At 39.5% G+C, this 14,665-nt stretch overlaps 1 protein-coding gene across 12 annotated transcripts in view; it reads left to right on the plus strand.

The window, feature by feature from the left end:
• LOC133635116 (leucine-rich repeat-containing protein 7-like) overlaps positions 1–14,665 on the plus strand; it is a 396,315-nt gene that overhangs the window by 846 nt on the left and 380,804 nt on the right. The window lies entirely within an intron of this gene.

Raw genomic sequence — 14,665 nt, forward strand, 5'->3', positions numbered from 1 at the left:
AGCTGCTTCCTCCGTGCCCTTAGGACTCAGTTTTGCACCATCGGGGAGTTTCTGCTTTACTGCTTTCCCCAATGGGAGTCATTTTCAGTACCATCTGAGGACACTGGACTGTTTTGGATCAGGTGTTGAAAATGTCATTGTAAAAGAGCTGCATTAGTTGGAGGCTTAATCAGATATTTTACTGCTTTTTCAATCTCTTAGTTGTGTGCTTTAGTCCCTGTAGGTACTGCCTGCCAGCGTAGGAGGAAACAACACATCTTCACAGCTCTGTCTACTGCAGATACTTCTGTTCTGATTCAGTAAACAATATGCAGAGCAGTGGCATAGAAGAACGATGAACAGTATTGCAGTATTTTGCAGTAAATTGTAACGTTTGAATTCTAGTTGACACAGTAAAATATTTTTTTAATGTACTAGATAAAAGTGAATCGTAGTGCAACACTGTTTTTTGTGTGCATCAAGCAGTCTAAAACCACAGTTTTGACTGTATGTCTGTTTAACAAATACAAACTAATACAACTTTAAATTCAGTTAAAACTGCTATGTATCAACATGTAATCACCAGGTAAACAACAACAAAGTATATTATAGAGCAGTAGTTTTAAAAGTGTAAGGCAGGCCTACGCTTCAGAAGAGACATAGCAGTTAAAAAAATTAAGAAACAAACTTCAGTCATGTTATGAGCACATTAATGGATAGCTAAATGAATGGAGGTTCCGGATTTGCTCTGAGCTTGCGAGGAGTTTTCATGGTGTTTTAGTGGTGGTTTAATTTTTTGCTAATCTTCTCATGCTGAACTCCTTGGATTTAACACTGGAATCACATATCGTTCATTAGCGGATTATTTCATCCCTCACAAGATCACAACGGTCCTCTAGTTTTCTCAATCAATCTGCAAAAGATGGACATAATTTGACTGTGGGAGGGTTTCAATCATACTGACTTAAGAACTTTACTCCAACTCAGATTTACTGATTTTTGAAAACAGAGGAGATAAAACTCTGGGCCAGGTGTATACCAATGTGCCTAACACCTACAAGGTAAAGGCATACTCCCATCTGGGCCATAGTGATCTTGCTCTACCCTCGGTATATAGGGCTATTCACCATTGAGTCCACTGGGCCCACAACGAGGTCAGTCAGAACATGGCTCGCACTTCCCATTTCTGAGCGCCAAGACTGTTTCTACTCCGAAAACTGGAATATACTCAGAGGTCAGGGATCACTAATATGCCAGTCTCTTGAAGAGTACACCACCGCTGTAATGGATAGCATATTTTTTTGTGTGGACAATGTTACATTCTGGATGCAGATCTGTTTCATTGCCAATCAAAAGCCAGGGATGACACATGAGGTACGGCTGCTACTAATATCAGGGAGAAGCTTAAAGGTCAGGAGACAGCAGGGGCTACAGCACAGCCAAAAGTGATCATCAAAGGGTTATACAATCAGCCAAATTGGAATATAAAGGCCTATTAAAGCTCACTTTAACACCCAACCTGAGGGAGGGTACAAGAGTAATAATGGACTTTAAAGGAACAACATATGTGAACAGTTCTTTGTCATGAGCAGAAGAAATAAACCTGTTTCATGGTCATTTTGATAGGGACAACAAGGACACTGTGTTTTGCCCACTGCACCTGTCGTGAGCTTTAAAGAAGTGAGACTCTGCCTGAGCAACATCAACCAAACACAGTGCTTACTGGGTGCTCAACGACAGCACAGAAGAACTGGCCTTTTATTGACTTTATTACGATTTTACCAAACAAACTCCTCCTAGAACTTTGCAACCTTTGACTAAACAGCTGGACAGCAGGACTTTAACCAACCGCTCTGTGTGTGAAAACTAGACAACACATTTCTACTACTACAAATCCCGTTTCCATATGAGTTGGGAAATTGTGTTAGATGTAAATATAAACGGAATACAATGATTTGCAAATCATTTTCAACCCATATTCAGTTGAATATGCTACAAAGACAACATATTTGATGTTCAAACTGATAAACCTTTTTTTTTTTTGCAAATAATCATTAACTTTAGAATTTGATGCCAGCAACACGTGACAAAGAAGTTGGGAAAGGTGGCAATAAATACTGATAAAGTTGAGGAATGCTCATCAAACACTTATTTGGAACATCCCACAGGTGAACAGGCAAATTGGGAACAGGTGGGTGCCATGATTGGGTATAAAAGTAGATTCCATGAAATGCTCAGTCATTCACAAACAAGGATGGGGCGAGGGGCACCACTTTGTCAACAAATGCGTGAGCAAATTGTTGAACAGTTTAAGAAAAACCTTTCTCAACCAGCTATTGCAAGGAAGTTAAAGATTTCACCATCTACGGTCCGTAATATCATCAAAGGGTTCAGAGAATCTGGAGAAATCACTGCACGTAAGCAGTTAAGCCCGTGACCTTCGATCCCTCAGGCTGTACTGCATCAACAAGCGACATCCGTGTGTAAAGGATATCACCACAGGGGCTCAGGAACACTTCAGAAACCCACTGTCAGTAACTACAGTTGGTCGCTACATCTGTAAGTGCAAGTTAAAACTCTCCTATGCAAGGCGAAAACCGTTTATCAACAACACCCAGATACGCCGTAGGCTTCGCTGGGCCTGAGCTCATCTAAAATGGACTGATACAAAGTGGAAAAGTGTCCTGTGGTCTGACGAGTCCACATTTCAAATTGTTTTTGGAAACTGTGGACGTTGTGTCCTCCGGACCAAAGAGGAAAAGAACCATCCGGATTGTTATAGGCGCAAAGTTGAAAAGCCAGCATCTGTGATGGTATGGGGGTGTATTAGTGCCCAAGACATGGGTAACTTACACATCTATGAAGGCGCCATTAATTCTGAAAGGTACATACAGGTTTTGGAGCAACATATGTTGCCATCCAAGCAACGTTACCATGGACGCCCCTGCTTATTTCAGCAAGACAATGCCAAGCCACGTGTTACATCAACGTGGCTTCATAGTAAGAGAGTGCGGGTACTAGACTGGCCTGCCTGTAGTCCAGACCTGTCTCCCATTGAAAATGTGTGGCGCATTATGAAGCCTAAAATACCACAACGGAGACCCCCGGACTGTTGAACAACTTAAGCTGTACTTCAAGCAAGAATGGGAAAGAATTCCACCTGAGAAGCTTAAAAAATGTGTCTCCTCAGTCCCCAAACGTTTACTGACTGTTGTTAAAAGGAAAGGCCATGTAACGCAGTGGTGAACATGCCCTAGAATTTAATTATTATTTGCAAAAAAAAAATTAAGTTTGAGTTTGAACATCAAATATCTTGTCTTTGTAGTGCATTCAATTGAATATGGGTTAAAAGGATTTGCAAATAATTGTATTCCGTTCATATTTACATCACAATTTCCCAACTCATATGGAAACGAGGTTTGTACATACCGGACATCAACCATCACCACTGGGGCCCCGCAGAGCTGCGTGCTAAGTCAACTCCTCTTCAACTCTACACACACAATTGTACTGCCTCCTTTCCAACTGATCACATCCTCAAATTATGCTCGACCTTTTAAAAAAACAGCCATATGGCTGCATAGAGAGAAGAGCTTATAAAATGGTGTAAAAACTACAACTTGGCTCTCAACATCAAAATGAACAAGGCAATCCTTGTGGATTTTTGCAAGTCAATCCATCCTGATTATTCACATTTTTACCACCGATGGAGAGGTGGTCGAGAGACGAGTAGTTCTAAGTTCTTGGATCTTTCCTGGGTCAGGAACACCACCACAGCCGTAGGAAAGGCCCAGGCACGTCCCTACTACCTGAGGAAGCTGAAAAGAGCAAACATCCCCCAGATAGTCTTATACATGTACTTAGGTACAGGTCCCTCTGGGTCATAACCTCAAGAATGACCAACAGCCTCTATCCTACGGCAGTCAGAATGTTGAATAAACACTGTCCACCTCTCCCTTCTCCACCAACCAGATCCACCAGGCTCCATTCTTCATAACTACAATAACTGTGGACCGGATTTTGCATTGCTTCCAAACAAAACACATGGCCTACCTCATATTATGGTTGTATTCTGCTGCTAGGTCATGTTTACTGTGTTTATTGATGATGACACGCCTTATTATATACCACTGTTGTGCATTCTTATATTTGCATTTTATGGAATTGCACTTGGTGTTCGCTCTGTACTTTATGCCTGTCGATCAATGCCCTGATAAAATCTCGTTATTTATGACAATGGCAATTTGTCAAATTAGTAAATCTTGAATCTGAATTGAATCTTTAGTGCCTCCCGGGAGAGAGAAACACGCCACAAAATATACTGCAGAAAATGGGAGGGCCCAAATATATTATTCTGGTTTTCTGATCCAAAGTTCACTGGACCAGATTATGAAAACTCATTTTGTACAGCAGATAAATCAAGTTTTTTGGGAGACTGTCAGTCAGGGGCCCGAGTAATCCTCCTAATGTATGCGTACAGCCCCATTAATATTTGGTTAAATGAATCGGTAAATTAGGTCTAGGCGATATGGCCTTTTTTTTTAATATCACGATATTTCAAGGCCATATCGCGATACACGATATATATTTCGATATTTTGCCTTAGCCTTGATGCATATAATCACAGAAGTATGATGATTCCATGTGTCTACATTAAAACATTTCTTCATACCGCATTAATATATGCTACTTTAAAACTTTCATGCAGAGAAGGAAATCACAACTAAAAAAAATTAAAAAAATTTTCATACGGTGTTGATCTGGAAATGTTTGCCTCTGCATTTTGATGGTGTGGGCGTGTGGCACCGAACAGAGATGTTGACATGCGGAGTAAACACTGTTCATTCTCTGGCAGGTGACTTTTCAAATGATGCTACATATTAGCAGTAATGCTACTTTTTATAGCAACGCTTTCGCCTCACACTTGACAAATTACGGTTGTCTGTTTGACATATTCCCACTTGAAGCCAAACCACCGCCAGACGATGGACCCCCTGCTGTTTTTGGGGGAATTAATTATTCCTTCATTTGTTACCAGATTCACACCTTCTTTCTCTCGTATTACCGCTAGCATCACAGCTAACGTTAGCTATGCTGCTACCTCTTTGCTGCGCGAGGGCGTATACGTATGTGACGTATGTCGTGACAGTATGTGACGTGTGTAGAAGCTGTGCTTGCTGTCTGTGAGAAGGATAGACAGGAAAGAGCGAGGAGAGCCTGTAGTGTAATGCCCTCAGCTAAAAGCAACTGCGTGGGAACGCATACTCGAATATCACGATATAGTCATTTTCTATATCGCACAGAGACAAACCCGCGATATATCGCGCATATCGATATATCGCCCAGCCCTACAGTAAAGTTAATTTTAATCGTTTGGTTTCCCTGCTATGAAGCACAATTCACAAAGGCTATAAAGCAAAGTTCACAAATATTCAGTAGGTTTGAGGTCAGGGTTTTGATAATGCTTTTCCAAAAGCATAATGTTAGCCTGTTTTATCCATTTTAAAAGTAGTTTTGACATGTGTTTTGGATCATTGTCCTGTTAGAACATTCAAAGCTGGCTCCACTGTGGACAGGGATACTGCTGGTTCAGCAGTTTCCAATTAATTGCAGGCTCGAGTTTGGTGGTTTCTGGGTTGTTCTTGAACCTTCTTATAAATGCCCTTTTAATGTGCAATGTATTTTTCTTGTGTACAATTGTTTGAACTAAAGATCTTAGAACCTGTAGTTTAGAAATGACTTCAAACAACTTTCTCAACTTGTGTAAATCTACAGTTATCCCTCATAGATTTTTACCGAGTTCCGAGGCTTTGCCATTGTTCTGGTACTGGGTGATTCAATGAGTTCTGACAAACAAATACATGAATGCTGCTCTGGAGAAACTGTTAACTGCAGTCAATCATGACTATTGATTGATACCAAATATAATGCTTTTATCAGAATCAGAATCAGAAATACTTTATTAATCCCTGAGGGGAAATAAAAATTTTCAGCACAATCCCATTCAAGATCAGACAAACATTACAGGGAGACAGAACAGGATCGCTGACGGGTCTGACAACTTCCGGCGCCCCTTACAAAAAAGCTGAGATACAGGTAAACAATGGGGGGGGAGAAAAAAATAAATACAAATTCGGTCTAAGCCTGGGCCCCTGAAGAGGGGGTCCAGACTGAAGCCAAGGGAAAAAACAACTCATAGCCATAGCACACATCCCTCTTACACACATATAAGAGCATTAAACATCAAACTTCAAAGAACACAAAGGACATTAAAGACATTAAAAGAGCAGAGCTGATGCAACCAGCCACTTCTACATACAGCTATGAATAAAAAGTAAAAGAAACATATACACTGTGGTGGCCTCTACGGTGTTCCACGCCATCGTCTGCTGGCGTGGAGGGCGCATGGCCAGAGACAGGAGCAGACCCAACAAAGCAACCAAGAGAGCTGACTCCACTCTCGGCCGCCCACTAACTCGGCCAGTGTCCAGTCTGCATGGATGAGCGAGGATGCGTGTAAGGAGACTGAGGTGTCCGATACCTGCTCATTCAGCCAAGACACTGTGAAGCCTGTCCGTCCCGGCGCTCAGTGCTAGCTCCGCAGCCCTGTCTCTTCATCTGCATCTCCTCCAGTCTCTTCAAACGGACTCTGGTGTGGCAGAGACCCAGCCGCTGGTCTCCATGGCCAAAAGGCAGATCCTGAAGTCCACAAAAAAAGCACAGCAGAAGTCACGAAAGTGCCACCCCTTGTTACACAGTCCCAAAGGGTCCCGAACCAAAAGGCAAAAAAAAAATATATATATATATAATAACACGTGCAAACAAGAGGGAAACACAAAAAGATGGCACAAGAGCACAGAGCTCCTGCCAACAGCAGCCACTACGGCGGCGCCATCTTGGGGGGAAAAAAAAAAAAAAAAAAAAAAAAAAAGCACCCAACAAATTCCGTCAGTACTCCTGGTAAGATGCACATCAATCAAACAGCAAGTGTGTAATAGGTACAATACTTATAGTATATAAACACTTTGTAGGGCGCAACAGAGGACTAGATTGGTACATTCAGCTTCATGGCAAAGGCTACTTCCTAGCTAGGCAACACACTGTAGTCTATACACTACTGCCATTTAACTTCTTGGTATTGCAACTGCATGCAAACTTGCAAATAACACTCCAAAGTGTAAGAAAACAAGAAATAATTGGAAAGCACCGTTATCATTATCAGCTCATTTTAAATGTTACATTAAAAATTAGATTTTATTATTCAACAATTGCCTTTTATCAACACACACAAAACTACAGAAAATTGGTACCGTTGATTACCGGTTTCGATTCCTAAGTACCAGAAAATGGTACCGTATCAGTTCAAATGTGAAAAGTACTCATCCCTAATCATGACCACTAAAGTTAATATTGGCTTGGATTCGATTAGTTAAAATACATTTTGAAAACTTCAGCACCACATACAGTATTATATGATTTACGTGAATGCGTGTATACATTTTCGACTGTAAGTATATTTTGGCACTGTATAGATTAGAGAAAATCCCCCCAAAAAGTCAAATATAAGCAGCCAATTTTTATTTTTCAAACTAATTTGGATGTTGGCAAACTTATTTTTAAAAAAAAAATCTGTCCTATCCCAGCCACTCATGTAACTCATATTGTTGATGTAGATGCCCATATCTGCTGTGAAGATTTACTTTACACAAATAAGTATGGGATATTTCGCTTGTTGCCTTATTTGTATTTGACTTTATTAAATATTAGGATATACAGGTATTTAGTGTTTGACGAAGGCGGACTGGAGCAGGAGGGGATAGAAAGAAGAAGAAGAAGAAAAATAAAGACGGAGGGGGAAATTGTGGGGCCAAGAGGAGGACAAGATTGAGAAAGACAACAACAAAAAACAAAAACATAAACAACAGAACTATATCAACAAATATGATCTATACAAGTATGATATCAGAAATGGTAAAGAAAAGCAAATTGATGAAGAAGATAACACATTATTGATGAACATTATTGCACTACAACTGAAACAATGACAATACCAACATAAATGACAATATAGATGATGAAAACCAATGTTTACCTCTATTATCAACATTACGATCGCTTCAAGTGTAACAATACATAAATAATTATAATACAAAAGATAGGAGAGAGTGAGGCGAGGAAAAGAAAGAGTAGCAGGCTATATTAACCTTTGACATTGTTATGGTATAGATAGATTAAGCTGTGCCGTGTTTTATATGACGTGGGTGTGTCTTTGTATAAGTGTGGTTGTGTACACTTGTATGCATGAATATGTGTTTGTTAAAGCATGAGTGTATGTATGTATGTTCGTACAGTGATTGTGCGTGTGCATGTAAATGTGTTGATATGTTTGTGCGTGCAATTATTTGTACCTATAATTGTGTGTATGATTTTGTGGCTGGTGGTAAACTTCTGATCCTAACAGTGAATTCTATGGGGACATTTTTTTATTTTTTTTATCGATAAGGACAGAATACATTTTATCATTAAACGCACACAGGAATTACTTACAGTTCATGTCAATTATTGTTTTGCACTGTTTGTTGTAAATTTTTTACAGTGCTCATTATGGGGGTGTTTTGAACTCATAAATGAGCGTGTTGGATACGAAAAACTAAAAGTAAAGTACACAAATTTAATTGGGCTCTTTTTGTCTTGATTTCCCCCTTTATGACCAAGGAGCCCAAGTATTTTATGTTTTAAGATAATTTTTTAAGATTATCCTGTGGTCTGACATGTGCTAGCTAAGAGTACATTTGTGTCGATAATCAGCTCCAAACAACAATCGGAAGTATTAAACTAAACCGTTCAGTATTTACAATCAAATATCTTCATTTCTGTGGGGAAAGCCTCAGTGTTTCCACAGTCTTTTCTATTGTTTAGATCAGACATGTGGATTGATTGATTGATTGAAACTTTTATTAGTAGATTGCACAGTACAGTACATATTCCGTACAATTGACCACTAAATGGTAACACCAGAATACGTTTTTCAACTTGTTTAAGTCAGGGTCCACGTTAATCAATTTATGGTAATGGTTCTTTCATGAATAGTCCAAAAACAACTATTTTTGCAGGTTGTGTATTCCAGTTGTTGCTATATTTCTTTTTCTTTGTTTTTGTCAGATCACATTTGATCAGGTGATAGTTCTGACTTAGAGGACAGTACAAATCTAGATTGGTAGTGGGACAGAATGTTATGTGTGTGGTGTGCTGTGTGGACATTATCATAGCACACCACACGCATAACGATCAAAACAGTTCAATGCCTGATTTTTTATTTTTTATTTTATTTATTTTATTTTATTTTTATTTGTGGGGTCTTTCGGCTACAGAAAATCTTCATGTGCGTACCCCGCCTAACTGAAAGTAAAGATAAAAAAAAATATTTGAAGGCAGTTGAATTTGTGGCTGTGTATAGTTACTGTATGGTTGCATCACTCTTTGATTATGAAATAGTGAGCAATAAGCAAGGCTGTCAAAAGAGAGCAAACAACAGAAGAAATAGACTTGAAAAACATTCAAATTCCATATTTTAAATACTTAATTTATTAATACAGTTTAGGGTTGTACGGTATAGTACCACAATACTAATTAATCATATTCGGTACTATACCGCCTCTAATGAGTGATTATTACATTTTAACAGAAGTGTAGATAGAACATGTTAAAAGAGAAAGTAAGCAGATATTAACAGTAAATGAACAAGTAGATTAATAATTCATTTTCTACCACTTGTCCTTAATAATGTTGACAAAATAATAGAATGGAAAATTACACAATATGTTACTGTATACGTCAGCAGCTAATTTAGGAGTCTTTGTTTGCTTACTTACTAATAAAAGACAAGTTGTCTTGTATGTTCACTATTTTATTTAAGCTTGCAATTAGAAACATATGTTTAATGTACCCTAAGATTTTTTGTTAAAATAAAGCCAATAATGCAATTTTTTGTGGTCCCCTTTATTTTGAAAAGTATCGAAAACTACCGAAAAGTATCGAAATACATTTTGGTACGAGTACCAATATATTGGTATCGGGACAACACTAATTGAGTCATTGATTAAAATGGACTAAAATAATACAAATCAGAAGAAATGAAAAGTCCTCGCAGCGAAAGACTTTGCAATGAGGCTGACAATACAATTAAAAACTTATCAGCATGTTATTATAATCAACAGCCATTTTGTTTAGATGTGTACATTACAGTAGGAGTTCTCAACCTTAGCAACCTGCGGGCCTAACTTTTGTTGTTATTTGTATAAATAAACTTTTTTTTTTTTACAAATGTTAAGTCAAGCTTTTGCAACTGGTCTAGTTAAATGGCCACTATAATTTTAAATGTAATTTAAATATTTGACAGTTGATGGGGGACTTTCCTAAAAGAAATGACACTCACTGGACTGTATTAAAGAAAAGTCAATCAATTGGTGCAATTGATCCCCCCGCAAGCCATACTTGCCAACCTTGAGAGCTCCGAATTCGGGAGGGGGGCGGGGGTGGGGGGGTTGAGGTGCAGGCAGCATACCCCTTCCCCTTTGAGCTTTTGTGGATGAAATTAAATTATTTTTTCCAATCATTTTAGAACTTCCAAGCGTATTTCTTCTTCTTACTCGTCGTCGCCATGTCTCTTCTTCGTTCTTCTGCTACGTCTTCTTCTTGTTGTGTGTGCAGTTGTGCACTGAGCTCCAAAAGCCGTAGATGTTATTGTAGCGTCCCGGAAGAGTTAGTGCTGCAAGGCATTCTGGGTATTTGTTCTGTTGTGTTTATGTTGTGTTACGGTGCGGATGTTCTCCCGAAATGTGTTTGTCATTCTTGTTTGGTGTGGGTTCACAGTGTGGCGCATATTAGTAACAGTGTTAAAGTTGTTTATACGACCACCGTCAGTGTGACATGTATGGCTGTTGACCAAGTACGCCTTGCGTTATCATTAAACCAGTGAAAGGATCATACAATATGTCAGCATTTCTTGACATCTTTGAGTAAAGACCATTGTTAAACCCGTCCAACGCTACATTACTATTAGGGTTGAGTATCGAGTATCGATTGGAACCGGGACTAACTTTCAGATTCTCCCGGAATCGTTCAAAAGTTTAAATTTCGATTCCTATTTTCGATGCTGTCACGCCAATTTAGTCCGCCAACCGGAAAAAAATATGTCCGCCGAACCGGAAGAAGAAGCAGCTGAACACCAACGAAGAAGCGCCCACCGCCGGAAGTGTTAGCATAGCCGAGCGAGTCAGTCAAGCTCAAGCATGGATAGCGGGCGTCGGCGGTCGAAAGTGTGGCTTTACTTTACAAAAAAAATTGAAATAACCGCGAAATAACAGAGCTCCATGTCCATCAAGAAACGAGTGGAGAGAGAGCTGCAGATGTACCAGGACGTTCCACCGATACTTATGTCTGACGACCCTGCTGCATGGTGGTGGTCCGGTGGAACCAACAAAAGACTTATCCTTTGCTGTCATATCTCGCTTTCTCCTATTTATGCGTTCAAGCTTCTTCCACACCCAGCGAACGTGTATTTTCCACAGCAGGAGACACTATCTGTCCAGAACGCTCATGTATCCTGCCTGAGAAGGCGCATATGGTCATTTTCCTAAACAAGAACTGTCTCTGATTTTATACTGTACCTGCTGCTAGTCTGGACTGGGTTTTGCAAGTTGTTTCTTATTGTTTATTTGCTTTTCTGCACCAGGTTAGCCCATCAGTGGGAGCACGGTAACATGTTTAAGTACCTGCAGCATCATACACTTGTGTGTGTAAATGTGTTTTCATGAGGTTTTCAAAAATAAAGCTCTCTTGAGGAAAGTGTACCCCTGGGAAAATGTATTCATAATTTATAATATTTATATTCAAGTTCATAGATTTGATATTTATATTCTGGTTGAAAACAGCCCTGTGAGGAATTTATAGTAAAGTTCATAAAAAGTTAATAGAATTAAAGTTGATGGAGAATGTCAGACTATTTCATTCAGAAAGACTGTAGGTTAGCCAGCTCATTTAAAATATCCTAAACTTTTTTTTGACCCTGCCTCTTAAAAGAATCGGAACCGAGAATCGCCAGGAACCGGAATCGAAACAAAGAACCGGAACCGGAATCGTTCGAATTCAAACGATACCCAACCCTAATTACTATGTAGTACTATGTATCTCGATGAGCTTCAAAAACACCTGTGAAGTGAAAACCATTTCAGGTGACTACCTCTTGAAGCTCATGGAGAGAATGCCAAGAGTGTGCGAAAAAATAATCAGAGCAAAGGGTGGCTATTTTGAAGAAACTAGAATATAAAACATGTTTTGAGTTATTTCACCTTTTTTTGTTAACATAACTCTACATGTGTTCATTCACAGTTTTGATGCCTTCAGTGACAATCTACAATGTAAATAGTCATGAAAATAAAGAAAACACATTGAATGAGAAGGTGTGTCCAAAATTATGGCCAGTACTGTATGTTGTCTTGAATTTATTTGGCAATGTTTACACTGCAGGCCATTTCCAATGTTTTTATCTATATGTATATATATTTTTTTATGTCAATGTGAACGGTACAGTACCGTTATTTTCAAATCCGACCAAAGCCTCTTTCGAATATGTGGATATAAATCAAATAAGTATCCGATGCAACTGTCTTCTGAACTTTCATGTCGCATTTATCCAACTTATACGTGGTGACAAAGACTGGTGACCAAAGTCACCATTCTTTGCTAAAAATAGATGGAAAATTAGGGGTGAATGAAGAAGCAGAACACCGAAAGATGATGTTTTAGATGTGATTGAAATTCAGGAAAACTTATCAATGTTCCACTTGCTCCTCGGTATAGACCAGGGATCGGCAACCTTTACCACTCAAAGAGCCATTTTGGCAAGTTTCACAAATTAAAGAAAGTAACGGGAGCCACAAAATTTTTTTAAAAATGAAAAACACCGCATACAAAGCTTAAATGCTTTATGCTATGTTAACCAGGGGTCTCCGACGCACGCACCGGCACACACTTTAATGTGGAAATTGGATGTTAGTGCAGCCCGCGAGTTTTGAATGAATGGCGATTGATAGCATCATTCTTGCCAACCCTCTCATTTTTCCCGGGAGACTCCCAAATATCAGAGCGTGATGACACTGCATTTGGCGCCCTCTACAGTCTGCCCTAACAGTGTACCTGCTCAACCATAAGTAGAATGCAATTTCAGCTTGCTCAAGTAGGTGACAGCAAGGCGTACTAAGTCAGCAGCCACACATCTTACACTGACGGTACCAATACCCAGAATCCCATGCAGCCCTAACTCTTCCGCTCAACCAACGCACGGAGAGGGGGGGGGGGGGTTGATGTGTGGGGGGATTTGGTGGTAGCGGGGGTGTATAATGTAGACCGGAAGAGTTAGGGCTGCATGGGATTCTGGGTAATGGTTGTGTTGTGTTTATGTTGTGTTACGGTGGGATGTTCTCCAGAAATGTGTTTTTCATTCTTTTTTGGTGTGGGTTCACAGTGTGGCGCATATTTGTAACGTAACAATGTTAAAGTTGTTTGATACGGCTACCGTCAGTGTAAGCTGTGTGGCTGATGAGTAAGTATGCTTTGCTGTCTCCTGTGTGCGCAAGTAATAACAACATGCAACATGTGGCTGGACTGGCACACTGTATGTAAATGCTATAGAGGACAATTACTGCAGTGCACGCCCTGTTTTTAGTAATTAGAGTGTAAATAGGATTATTTTTTCCCTGGGAGTAATCTATGAGAGACACTGAGATCCATAAGTCTGCTGGGAAAATCGGGGGGATTGGCATGTATGTAGCTGAGCCGCATCAGAGTGGTCAAGGAGCCGCATGCGGCTCCGGAGCCGCGGGTTGCCGACCCCTGGTATAGACCAGGGGTTGGCAACCTAACATGTTGAACCAAAAATAAAAAAATAAAAATCTGTCTGGAGCCGCAAAAAATAAAAAGCCTTATATAAGTCTTATAATGAAGGCAACACATGGTGTAAGTGTTTATATTAGCTATATTGGCCTACTATCAACGGCTAACGCAAATCTTTGTTTACAGAAATGTTGTATTTTTAATTTTTATTCTACACATTTTTGCAACTTTGGAAATCATTAGTAAAATGGAGGCTTCTCACAGGATAAGATAATTTCTGGAAATTACTGGTGTGTGTGTCCAAGTTTAAGGAAACGGCAGGCTGTCTTCTTCTAATGGATTTATTACAATCATTGCAAGCTGGGTAATGTTTACTGTGGTCTGAAACACAAACAACTATGAGAAATGCAGCCAATACAGACCATGTGTCATGAGACATGCAAATATAAATTAAATACACAGAGGACATAAGTAAAGGGAATTAAATGAGCTCAAATATACCTACAAACCAGACATAATAATGCAATATGTACATACAGCTAGCCTAAATAGCATGTTAGCATTGATTAGCTTGCAGGCATGGATTGACCAAATATGCCTGATTAGCACTCCAGCAAATCAATAAAACCAACAAAGCTCACCTTTGTGCATTCACACACAGCATAAAACGTTTGGTGGACAAAATGAGACAAACAAGGAGTAACATAAAACACGTCTTTCTGTGGCAGCATCGGAGAAAGTTGTACATGTAAACAAACTATGATGAGTTCAAGGATCGCTGAAATTAGTAGGA

Source organism: Entelurus aequoreus, linkage group LG19 (genome assembly GCF_033978785.1).
Source record: "Entelurus aequoreus isolate RoL-2023_Sb linkage group LG19, RoL_Eaeq_v1.1, whole genome shotgun sequence".
Lineage (NCBI taxonomy): Eukaryota > Metazoa > Chordata > Actinopteri > Syngnathiformes > Syngnathidae > Entelurus > Entelurus aequoreus.